Here is a 13,856-nt window from a genome sequence, read left to right as displayed (position 1 = left end):
AGGGTTCAAGAGATGATGAGATCCATTTTGGAATTTTTGAGATTTGAAATCTCTGTAAGACATCCAAGTGAAGACATAAGATAGGTGGTTAAACAGGTCTGTGGCTTGCTTGCAAGAGGGGTCTTGCTGGAGATTTGATTGGGGATCATAATGTAAGTGATAATTAAAAACACAATAAGATGAATAAAACAAACACAAAAGGAAATACCAATGATTTCAATGACCTTGAAAAGGCTTTAGAATAAAAAGAAAGAGGTAAGCAGAGGACAAGCATTCAAGGAACATCAATACATAAAGACACTAAATGGTGGGCACCTCGGTGGTTCATTCATTTGAATGACTGACACTTAGTTTCATTTCAAACCGTGATCTTAAGGTCTTGAACTCAGGGTCATCTTGTGGGGCTTCATGCTTAGGACAGAGTCTGCTTAAGACTCTCCCTCTGTCCTTCCCCACAACCTACCCCTAAGCTCACTCTCTCTCTCAAATTAAAAAAAAAAAAAAAAAAAAAAATCTTTAAAAAAAAAAGACACTAAAGGAGGAGCTAAGAAAAGTAACAAGAATGACTAGGATAATGTGGTAGGATGAAAAACAGGGCTTGATATTAGCCCAGATTTTGAGTCAGCATAAACAAGAAAATACATCCTAAGTAGGGGGCCAACATGTGGAATTTGCTATTATTGAACTGATAGTGGACATGAGGGTGTGCTGGGAGTTGAAAGAAGCATGAATATTAAGTAAGGAATGGTTACAGATTCCAGAGTTTGTATTTGACTTGGTAAATAATTAGGCAAAATATAGATCCCTACATACAAAATAATCTAGTGAAAACTAATGTTTATTATTTAGATTAATTTAACAGGTAATAATAAATGTCTGGGTTTATGTAAGAGATGTACAGTGTCAACAAGATTGTTCATGTTTTTCTTTTCATACTTTTCCAACAAAAATAATATTGTTAATTTGTCACAATGATGTACATCATTATATAAAAAAGTCTCAATCTCTAAAACCTAAAAATTACAGTGAATATTTAATTGTTAAATTTTCTGTTGATTGATACTCCTCATAAATAAACCAAGTATTGAACATAGAGTTAATCTGAAATATTTTATATAGGGTAATTAGTAAAGTTTCCTATAAATAAAATGAGTTTACAGTAGTTCCATCTGTGGAAAACTGAGTTTCAAGCTATTGCATTTTTGCCCTGAGAACAGGACAACAGATCTTCAAACAACAGCAATAATGATGAGTTCTGCTAACTGGTTTCTGCCAAGGCTTGCTTTATTTCAAAATTCTTCCTGATTACATAAAGTTCTTCACAGGATGAGCCATCTGGCAATTTCTCTGAATTTCTCACTGGGTTGATGGCAGAAAATAAGAACAGAGCCAATTCTCAGAGAACACAAAGGAAGCATGTCTAGATTGCCATGGCAGATTTTTACATCAATGCCAAGAATCTCTGCATAGATGCCAGGTAGGATATTACCACTGAAATCTGATTTAACTATCAAGGGACATCCGACACCGAGCTTACTAATTATGCCTTTGCTAATTGAAATTTGCAAATCGCCATCATCTGCATAATTAAAAAACTTCTCAACCATGTACTGATTCACAAAAACAAAATATTGGTACTGATACATGTATTATTAAACTTGTGGCAAACTTATTTTAGGAAATAAAAACATAGGATTATTAATTTTATCAATCTAATAATTTTTTAAAAATATTATATTTATTTATTTGAGAGGGGAGGGGTAGAACAGAGGGAGAGGAAGAAAGAGAATTTCAAGCAGACTCCATGCTGAGCATGGAACCCAATGTGGGACTCCATCCCATGACCCTGAAATCATGACCTGAGCTGAAATGAAGAGTTCATCACTTAACTGACTGAGTCACCCAGTCACGTCTCTAACGTAGGTTTAGATAAGCATAACACAATGGCAATGTAAGAATAGGCATAAAATGAAAATTTGTTTTAAAGTAAGAAAGTTACTTCATTTTTAGATGGAGTTCTATAAAAAAAAGAACAATGAAAGTATGAACTTTTTAAAAGTTCAAATGGGATAAATTTATACTTCATCCCAACCCTATAAACCTCCTAATAATAGATAAATAGAAATAATCCATTTTTATCTCCAATTAAAGTATTGAATTGAACTGTCGTAGCTGTTTTGTTGTTTATGCATGTTAAAGCCTACTATGGATCAGATGTTAGGAAAATGCTAGAAATACAAAGAATAAAGAAACAGATTCCAACTCTAGAAATTGTCAGAAACCAACATAGAAGACAGAGAAATAAATAGCATGCATCAAATATTACACTTTTTCTATCTATGGAGGAAAATACATTTATAGTATAATTTTCTTCAATCTTAATTAGACATGTCATTTAACAGGCAATGTTCATTAGATTTAACAAAATCTTTGGTTTCTTAGCTGTGGAGTTTCTTGAATGTACATATTCCACACATGCATTCAACCACACCCAGAGCTCTTTGAGATTGGCTGCTAACACAGAGTTGATATTCAATTAATTATTCTCTGATATTCATAAGTGAAAACAATGTGTGTTTTTTTAGATAAATTCCCTGCTTCCTTATTAATTTCATGCAATTTTATGTTTCCATTTCATGTCTGCAGGGGGGAACTAAGAGTAATACTAGCTGTGAACTTCAGAATCCAGCTTGATCATTAGTGTCAAGGTTACTTTCTACTTCTCCTCCCTGCCATCTCCAGAGGGTGGTGATGGGGTGCTTTTGTGATTCCAGGCAGTTGCAGCAGTTCTAGGGATTATATTAACTCATGAAAAATTCAGAGAAAATGAACTATTTTTCATATTGTTTCATTTTAGGAATAAGTAAGCTTTTCCAAAGTCCCTCCTTCGATTAACTTTCGTGTCTTATTAGTCAGGATTTTGTCCTATTCCACAACCCTAAACCACTTACTCATGAGACTTTGGGTTACCTCAGTGAACTGAATTCTTAATTTGGGATGATATGGATGTCTTGAGATTCAATCATTCTGACTCATTCAGAGTTAAATTTTAATCACTTTGCTTCATTCAGAGATTTGAAGGCTAAGAATTTTCATAATAAGAAATTCATTCTAACAGAGAGCTGGTGTGCACAAACTTGGCAGAACGTTCATGTTTAACCATTGGGGGATATGGCTTGCATTTGGATACAACATAGTGCATATTATTAGTTAAATCCACTAGCCCAGTGTTCCCCAACAGAGGATGCCTCTGGAAAAAAAAAAAAAAAAGGAAGGGAGGGGTCCAAATGCCAGTGCCTTCAAGATGCGGCTTTTGGCACTGACAACATTGAGGGACCATAGATTAAAGTCTCATAAGGTTTTGATGGGTAGTATTTTCTAATGCAGACACTTTTAAAGCCTATTGGATAATGAAGGTGTAATTTTGCACCAGAAACAGCAGAGATCCAAGTGATTGTTGCTGATAGGAAAATAAAACAAAGAAACAGAAAGACAAAAGAAACACCACATTGCCTATGGTAGTATAGGCAAACGACCCTTAGAAGATTGATTGCACTTTGAAAATTCAGGAAATTTGATAGATACAGGCAAAGCCAGAAAAAAATATTAAGTATTTTATTAATAATATATTTTATCTCTCATCTTCAGCCTGGAAAAATATAAACTATAAAGGACAATTAGTGAAACAGTTTTTTAGAAAATGGCAATGAACTTGGTTTTGAAAATATGGGCATTATTGTGTCATTTACACATTTAATAATTTAATCACTTAATATAATAAAGGCACAAAAATGGCTAATTCATGGCATTCCCTAACATTTATTTTAAAGTGTGCATTCTAACAAAAAGACACATAGATCACATAGATCAATGGAACAGAGTAGAGAGCCCAGATATGGACCCTCAACTTCACGGTCAAATAATCTACAAAGCAGGAAAATACATGCAGTGGAAAAGAAGATTTTCTCTTCAATAGATAGTGCTGAGAAAATTGGACAGCCATGTACAGAAGAATGAAACACAACCATTCTCTTACACCATACACTAAGATAAACTCAAAATGAATGAAAGACCTCCATGTGAGAGAGGAACCCATCAAAGTCCTACAGGAGAATATAGGGAGTGACCTCTTTGACATGAGTCACAACAACTTCTTTCAAGACACATCTCCAAAAGTAAGGGAAACAAAAGGGAAAATGAACTTTTGGAACTTCATCAAGAAAAAAAGCTTCTGCACAACAAAGGAAATAGTCAATGAAACAAAGAGGCAATCCACAGAATGGAAGAAGATATTCACAAATGACACTACAGAGAAAAGACTGATATGCAAGATCTATTAAGAACTTCTCAAACTCAACATCCATAATAATCAAGTCAAAAAATGGGCAGAAGACATGAACAGACACATGAAAAAATGTTCATCATCACTAGCCATCAGGGAGATTCAAATCAAATCCACATTATACCAGTTAGAATGAAAAAATTAACAAGACAAGAAACAACAAATGTTGGAGAGGATGAGGAGAAAGGGGAACCCTCTTACACCATTGGTGAGAATGCAAGTTGGTGCAGCCACTTTGGAAAACAGTGTGGAGATTCCTCAACAAATTAAAAATAGAGCTACCCTATGACCCAACAATTGCACTACTGGGTATTTACCCCAAAGATACAGATGTAATGAAAAGAAGGGCCATATGTACCCAATGTCATAGCAGCCATGTCCACCATGCCCTCCAAAAGACAAGTAAAGAAGATGTGGTCCATATATGCAATGGAATATTACTCAGCCATCAGAAAGGATGAATACCCAACTTTTGCATCAACAAGGTTGGGACTGGAGGAAATTATGCTGAGTGAAATAAGTCAGGCAGAGAAAGTCAATTATCATATGGTTTCACTTACTTGTGAACATAAGGAATACCATGGAGGACATTAGGAGAAGAAAAGGAAAAGGAAAGGGGGGAAAACAAAAGGGGAGAAGAATTATGAGAGACTGCGGGCTTGGAGAAACAAACTGAGGATTTTAGAGGGGAGGAGAGTGGGGGGATGGGTGAGCCTTGTGGTGAGTATTAAGGAGGGTACATATTGCATGGAGCATTGGGTATTATATGTAAACAATGAATCACGGGACACTACATCAAAAACTAATGATGCATTGTATGGTGACTAACATAGCACAATAAAAAAATGCATTCTAGGTGACATGATTGTTAATTTTTTTCAGTATATGAAAGAAATTCTCCTAAACTCAGATACACACACACATAAAAACAATGTTTACCACATAGTGTATCACAAATAATATTTCATCCTGGTTGTTTCACAAATAAGATTCTATTTCACTTATTTTCAAGATGGAATTTCTTCCTTGATGTTAGGAAAACTCATTTGATTGTATTTCATATTACTAAAATAATTGGTAATAACTTTTTTCATTTCATGTTATTTCATTTTATTTAATTTTTATTTTATTTTATTTTATTTCTTTTCCATGTTCCAAAACTCATTGTTTATGCACCACACCCAGTGTGCCATGCAGTACATACCCTCAATAATACCCACCACCAGGCTCACCCAACCTCCCAAGCACCCCCACTCCAAAACCCTGTTTGTTTCTCAAAGTCCACAATTTCTCATGATTTTTCTCTCCCTCCAATTTCTCCCAAATCACTTCTTCTCTCCATCTCCCACTGTCCTCTGTGTTACTGGTTTATTCATGAACAGCCAAAACCTATTGAAATATGCATCTGTATTTTTAAAGTGCACTTGTGTAACTACTGATTTCAGAATCACAATTTCTTACTAGAACAAGAATTTAATTTCATCTAAGTCCTAATGTTGGTCTCACTAAATCCTTGATTGATTGGAGTAAATTTGTTTATGGAACAACTGGCTTTATCTGACTCCCTGAAACCAGTTCATATTCACTTGGGGATTAATTCATGCTATCTCACTGTCTTGTTATTTTTTTGTTCTTCCTCAACTGCAGCCTCTGAGGGGCTAGACCCCACTGGCTGCCACTGAAGAATTAGAAATGAGAAAATACAAGGAGATGGTTTCTTATTAACAATGCCTTGGTTGTTTCCCTCGATTCCCCTCTTGTCCCTCTTAAATTCAATTATTCCAACTGTTGCTCAAACAGCCTTATAACTGCATGTGAACCCAGGCACACCCTTTCCCCACACTCTCTCCAAAGTTCCTACCAAAGCCTCATATTCTTCCCATTGTCTATCTTGTTTCTCTCACCTATTCACAGAGCTCATGTGTCCAGCCTTCAGGTGATTCTTTAAAGGTCCCAAGCACATTTTCACTTTGAGGCTTTTGAATTCACTATTGGTCCACTGCTACCTCATTATTATATGACACTTCACTTGTTTTTTTTCATATTTCTGTCCAGCTGCCTTCTTCTCAGAAAGAACTCTTTGATTTTTTATAGTAGCCATGCCTACCATTATAGTCCTCTTTATTCTTTATTGTCATTGTCCTAGCATTTAACTGATACTACATTGTGAAATTATTGACTTATTTACTTTTCTCTTTCCCACTAGAATGTGTTCTATGAGGTTGGAATCTTTATAGATTTACTACACTGCTATATCTCAAGCAACTAAAACACCACCAACATACAAAATACATCTAGGGATATATGATGAACTCAAAGGGACATATGCTCTGATCTGCGAGCTAAAAATGGCTACTGGGGACAACAGGTATTATGTTGCTCTGCTAAGGTTTCCATAACAAAATACCACCAACTGGGGAGTTTAAACAACAGAAATTTATTTTCTCAGGGTACCTGGGTGGCTCCGTCAGTTAAGCATCCGATTCTTGATTGTGGCTCAGGTCATGATCTGAGGGTCGTGAAATGGAGCCCTGCATCAGGCTCTACACTGAGTGGGGAGCCTGCCTGAGATGCTCTCTCCCCCTCTCCCTCTGCCACCCACCCCTCCTGCTTATGTGCACATGTTCTCTCTCTCTCGCTCTCTCTCATAAAATAAAATAAAATAAAATAAAATAGATTAAATGAATAAATAAAATAAAAGTTATTTTCTCACAATTCTGGAGGAGAAGGTCAAAATTCAGTTCCTGGAAAATTCATTTTCCAGTGAGGACTCTCTTCCTGCTTGCTGACAGCTGCCTTCTTGTTGTTTTCTCACATGATCTCTGTGTGTGCAGAGAGATTATAGGAGTCTCTGCCATTTCTTATAAATGTACCAATCTTAAGAGAGTAGAACCCATCCTTATTATCTCATTTAATTTTACCTTCTTAAAGACACTCTCCCTAAATATAGTCACATTGTGGGGTTAGGAGTTCAACATATAAATTCCAGAGGAAATGCAATTTAGTCCATAAAAGGTGGTAAAAAAGATGGCAAAGAAAGACTTATTTCATACTAGAAAGTTTGAATTTAACTTTAGGTGTTTCTCTAAGATCCATATCACTGTGTTTACTGGATCAATTATTAATCCACTTGATTTCTTTGATACCAAGTCTTTCCCCCCTATTTTCCCTTTCTATTTTTGTTTTCTTTTATTACAAGACTCACATAACTTTTCTAGTGTTAACTTTAAGACTTGAAATACTCTGTTATCTTTAAGGAAGTTTATGTGAATTATAAATCTAAAGTATTTGAAATGTGTGACTTAATTCCTATGGAAAAGTTGTGCTCTTCTTGCTACTTACCATTTTTATGGTTAAATATGGCAGAAGAAGTGTTTGATCTGGGTAGACACCATTTCAAATTAATAACTAAAATAGAGGGAAAAGAGTACCAAGATGAATGAGTTCTGAAGATCTAATGTGTACCATAGACACTATTGTTGGGAATGATGTATTTCATAATTGAAATTTGCTAAGAGAGTTGAACTTAAATGTTCTTAACAACAAAAAAAAAGTAAATATGTAAAGTGACAGATGTGTTAATTAACTTGATAGGGGGATCTTTTCACAGTACATACATAAATCAAATCATGTGGTACATTTTAAGTAACTTACAACTGCATTTGTCAGTTATACCTCAACAAAGCTGGAGACCAAATTTAAAAGCATAATAGGAAACTAAAATAGGAGAATAAAATTTGGGATAATTGGAACTGTGTCATGTGTATACACTGAAGAGAAATACTAAGTAGCTCAGGGATGACTTATAAGTTGTTCCCAACTCTATCACATTTAATGTTCTTAGGCTAAAAGAAAATGTTTACAGAATGAAACTTACCTACATACATATGACTTTAGGGACATCAATATAATTCCCAAATTATTGCATAAAGGAGAAAGGAAAAAAATAACTTATAAAAAGGATTGTGTTTTCAATATGTAAATGCTAGAGAAGACTACAAGGAATGATAATGAAGATCACAGAGCTTGCCCTTATAGAACCTATCACTATAAATGCAACAGCTATAAGTACATTATTGCATAGAAATGTTTTGTTCCAGAATCAAAAACATTCATGGCATCATATTATTTTTCCAAGTGGTGACTAATTCTCAATAAAGTTCTAATGAAATGAATTGTACTTTTCTCTCATTTTGTGGGGTGTTTGTATTCTTGGAAAGCTCAGATTGCATTAAGCTATACCCAAATGTTTTCTGGTAGGTAGATCAGCCAGTGGGAAAAAAGGATAAATTTGTAAGTGAGTAATGAGGTTTAACATGCACAATGAAATTCACTGTTTTAAAGCATACAGTTCCATGAATTTGGATAAAAATGTACAGGCAGGTAACTAACAAAATAACCAGAATATTTACTAAGCACCTTAAATTCTCTCCTGGCACTTGGCAGTCAATCTCCTCCAAAATCTAGCTGCCATAATCACTACTTTGTTTTCTGTTGTTCTAAGTTTATCTATTCCAGAAAGTCATATGAATGGAATAATGCATAAGGTACCATTTTGTTGCTGGCTTTTTGCATTTAGCATTAATCATTTGAGGTTCATTAATTTTGCTGCTTTTATCAATAGTTCATTTTTTATTTCAAGTAGTTTTCCACTTTACACCCAGGAATGAGACTGATTTTCCATCATCCCAAGAGTGAATAAAGTTGATGAATTCTCTGAGGAATGAGGAAGATACAGTTTAAGAACTACACTGGAGTTAACAGTCTCTTTCTTTAGGGCTGCTTCCATGGACTGTAAAATGACAACCCTGGTGTGGTTTGTCTGTTCACAGTAAATGCACCCTCGCAATCCTCCAGATTTGTGAACCACAGCCAATATTCTAACATGTTCACACCACACCACATTTTCCAGGCAGCTCTGCAGACAACAGAATCCCCAGAAATTAGTTAAAAAAATATTCAGACCTTCTTCCACTCATGCTTTCAAGGAGTAGCATGTCAATATAAATGGACTCAACAGTCTATCTCCCTGCATGAATCATACCTTCAAATGGAGGGGGGTCCCAAGGCACTCATTCGGAATTTTGAAGATTTTGTTTCACCTTTATTTCTCTTATCTCCTAAAAAAAAATCTCTTATACCTCTGCTGGATAAATTGACAAATAATTTCTCAAGAAATTGCATGAAAGTCTGAATTTTTAGCTACTGTTCTTTGGGAAGCCATGTGAGAAAATGTAAAATATCCCACTAACTTTGTCATAAGTTTTCTGCTGTTAAGCAGCTTTTCTGAACATTTCAATGAGCTAGCTTTGGGACAAGGAAAAATTGTGTAAGTAGCTTCTTGCCCAAAATATCTGGTGCTTCTTCATGTAGACCATCAGTTGTTACAGGACCTCCATCAAATATAAAGTTATGGCAAAAGTATTCTGATAAGAAATGCTTATCAATCTTGGAAAAGTCACTCCCCATAAAAAATGCTCTACTCAAATCCAAGATTTTAACAGTAAGATCCACTGTTCTTTAATGTTTTTCTTTGTCTAGATGAATTCCACTGATTTCAAAGTCAAACATAGTCAGTTCCACCACTCAGTTGGTTTCTGGATAAAAGGAATCCCCAAGTCTTTTAATCAGTTGGTAATTTTCACAAACTCTGATATAACTCTACATTTGTGCTTAACTCTTCTCCCTGGTGCCAGTACACCTGCAAAGTTCATCTGCTTCGGGTGAGCAACTTTCACAAAATCAGCCACTCTGCATGAGGAATCAATCCCAGAGGGCATCTGAGGAGCAGAGTGTAGGGCCCAGGCAATGCAGAGAATGCATGCTCCACCAGCAATCCTTTCTTGAGGCTTTTTCCTGTGCAATTTGAAATATATCCGGGGTAGTGAGCTCAGAGACTCCATGCTTGGCGAACATGTCCAGGCAATCGTCCTGGGGCTTGAAATTGAAGACAGTATCCAACAGGGACTAGCTGGTGCTAACCCCTCTGGCTGGGATCCTGGCTCTGAGGCTGCCAAGGCTTCAGGAGCTCACCATTGTGTCCACGTCCTGAGCTGACTTTCCCAGCTTTATCTCCACCCCCACTCCCACCTCAGCACTGCAGGACCAGTCTTGATTTCCTTGACTTTTGCTTTTTATTTTCTTTTTCCTGCTAGCTTTGGTTTAAATTGGCGACTGTTTTGCTAACTTCTTAAATAACACATTAAGATCATTATGTTGAATTTTTTTTTCATTCTAACATAAACATCATTTTAAATTTCTATCTAAGTACTCCTGTAGTTATATTCTACCACACTCAGTTTTCATTTCTCAATAACTTCAGGGGTTTTTTTTTGTTGTTGTTGTTGTTGTTTGTTTTAAGTTTTTCCAGGCTTTTCTTCTCTGACCCACTGGTTATTTTAAGGCATGCTATTTAATTTCCATATATATTGGCATTTTCCAAATATATTATGGATCCTGTTGTGGTCAGAAAACACACTTTGTTTTTAAAGTTGTTGAGATTTTGTTCTGATCCAGAATTGGTCTATTAGTGAATTTTTTATGTGCAATTTAAAATAATGTATTTTCTGGTTCTTCAAAAATACAAAAAAAATTGTCACACTTCTAGCACTACTGACAAAGAAATGAGTAAAGACATAAACTAATGATATCAGGAATGAAACAGGATGTCACCACAGACCCTGCAAACAGCCAAGGGATAATATGGTAATGCGGAGAACAGCTGAACACAGATATACTAGACAACTTACATAAAATGGAGCAATTCCTTAAAAAAAAAAAAACCTATCACAACTAACCAAATATGAAATAGGCAATTTGCATAGCCCTATAACTATTCAGGAAAATGAATTCATAATTTAAAAACTCTCCCCCAAAAAAGTAATCTTCAGGCTCAGATAGTTTCACTGGATTTCTACCAAGTCATTAACAAAGAATGAACATCGGTGCTACATAATCCCTTCCAGAAGATGAAAGAGGAGGGAATACCTTCCAATTCATTTTATAAAGCTAGTATTACATTAGTTCCAAACCCAGACAAACATAGTACCAGGAAGAGAAAAAGAAACAATCAAAGAAGTGAAATTACAGAAAAATATCCCTTGTGATACAGACGAAAAATCCTTAATAAAGTATTTTCAAATTGAGTGTGGAAATATATAAAAGCCTGACTAAGTGGGATTCATTTCTGAGAAGCAATTCTTGAGCAATATTTGATAATCAAACAACATAATCCACATATTAACGACATGAATGAGAGAAAACACGATCATATCAATTGGTGGAATAAAACCACTTGGTAAAATTTAAGCTATTCATGTTAAAAACGCCCAGATAAAAAGGAATAGAGGGGAACTCACTCACTTAGAAAAATAGAATCTACAAAAACCCTGTAGCTAACATCCTACTTAATGATGAAAGTTGGAGTACTTCCCCTCTAGGATTAGGACAAGGTAAGGATGTCTGCTCTCAGCACTTTATTCAACCTAATGCTGGAAGATCTAGCCAGTGCAATAAGCTGAGGACTAAATAAATAAATAAATAAATAATAAAGAAAGAAACAAAAGGCATACATATCATAAAAGAAGAAACAAAACTATCATTACTCAGAGGAAACACAATTATTTCTGTATAAAAGTCTAAGAAATATATTTTTTTAAAAAACCTTCCTAAAGCTAATAATTAAATTAAGATGGCAATACTGTAATGGTTAATTTTAGATGCCAACTTGACTAGGCTAAGGAATGCCCAGATAGTAAAACAGTATTTCGGGGTACATCTGTGCAGTGTTTCAGAAAGACATTAACGTTTGAATGAGCAGGCTCAGTGAAGAAGATTCACCCTCAACAGTGCAGGTGGACATCATCCAATTCCTTGAGGAGCTGTACAGAGCAAAACAGTGAGGGAATTCTCTTACTTTTCCTGAGCTGAGAATTCTACCTTCTCCTGCCCTGGGACAACAGACTTCCTACTTCTTTGTCTTCCAGACTCAGGACTCACAATGATTACACCACTGGTTCTCTAGCTTCTAGACTGGAGATGTCAAACTGTGTGTGGGCTTTCTCTCAGCCTCCTAAGTCTCCCTCTCTCTCTCACTCTTTCTTTCTCTCTCTCTCTCTCTCTATGTATATATATATATATATATACACACATACACACAGATAATACAGTAATATATATATATGTACTTACATTGTTATATAGTCAAATATATATGATTACATAATTATAGATAGATACATAGATATAGATATAGTTACATATTTCTCTACATACAGCCATACATAGTTACATATATAGTTATGCATAGCTACATTCTTGTATAAAGTTCATATATAGTAAAACTTCTCTGGAGAACCATTAGAAAATACCATTTGAAATCACTAAAAAAAAATAAAGAAAATGCTTAGGTCTAAATCCAACAAAACATATATGCTGAAATCTACAAAGTGCTGATGAAATAAATCAAAGGAGATCTAAATAAATAGATATATTGTATTCATTAATAGGCAGTCCAACATAACAAAGATGTCAATTTCTTACTTATTAATATAAAGTTTTAAGGCAATTCCTAAGAAAGTCCCATCAAAGCTTTGGGTAGATATAGACAAGCTTATTTTAAAAATTATGTAATATTGCAAAAGAACTAAAATAGGTAAAACAATTGTGGAAAAGTAAGAATTAAGAGAGCTGGAACTGGCTACCTCATTCAGGATCTTTTAGGGAGGTACAGAAATCAAGACTTTGTGATATTGGTGGAGTGATAAGACACACAGACAGGTACAACAGAAGAGAGAACCCAAAAACATACCCACATAAATATGCCCCATTGATTTTTGACAAATGTGCAAAACCAAAAACAGTTTAGTGGAATAAAGATAGCCTTTTCAATAAATGGTATTGAATCAACTGCATACCCACAGACAAACAATGAACCTCAACTTATTTCACAATTTACACAAAAATTACCTCAAAATGTATCAGACTTATGTGTGAAATATAAAACAATGAAACTTATTGGTTAAAAAAATAAGACAAAATCTTTAGGATCTAGGAGGAGGCAAGTAATTCTTAGACTTGACACCAAAATGGGATATATTAAAGAAAAAGCTGATGAATAGGGGCATCATCAAAATTAAAAATGTTTGCTCTATGAAGATCCTATGAAAAGAATGAAAAAAGTACATACATGTTGAGAGACTATATCTGCAAAATACATATCTATCACATACCTGACAAAAGGCTAGTATCCAGAATAAAACATTTTTTAAAGAAAGCTATCATGATCTAACAGTGGAAAAAAATAACAACAATCCTAGAAAATAGGTAAAAGCAATGGACAGCTATTTCACCGTAGAGGATATAGAGATGACAAACAAGCATTAGGAGACACAAATTAAAACCATAGGAGGTACCATGGTACACCTATCAGTATGGCTAAAATAAAAATAGCCCCAGCAAATACTGGCTGAGATCCAGAACAACCGGATCACACATGTGTTGCCTGTGGGAATGT

General features: G+C 35.0%; 1 pseudogene; it reads right to left on the bottom strand.

Moving 5' to 3' along the window:
* Window positions 1–9,099: 9,099 nt before the first annotated feature.
* On the bottom strand, window positions 9,100–10,258 carry LOC132016392 (mitochondrial intermediate peptidase-like; annotated as a pseudogene).
* Between the last annotated feature and the right edge of the window lie 3,598 nt (window positions 10,259–13,856).

The sequence above is a fragment of the Mustela nigripes genome, chromosome 4 (genome assembly GCF_022355385.1).
Source record: "Mustela nigripes isolate SB6536 chromosome 4, MUSNIG.SB6536, whole genome shotgun sequence".
NCBI lineage: Eukaryota > Metazoa > Chordata > Mammalia > Carnivora > Mustelidae > Mustela > Mustela nigripes.
The sequence above is the reverse complement of the archived record's forward strand: the minus strand, read 5'-3'. Positions and strand labels throughout refer to the sequence as shown.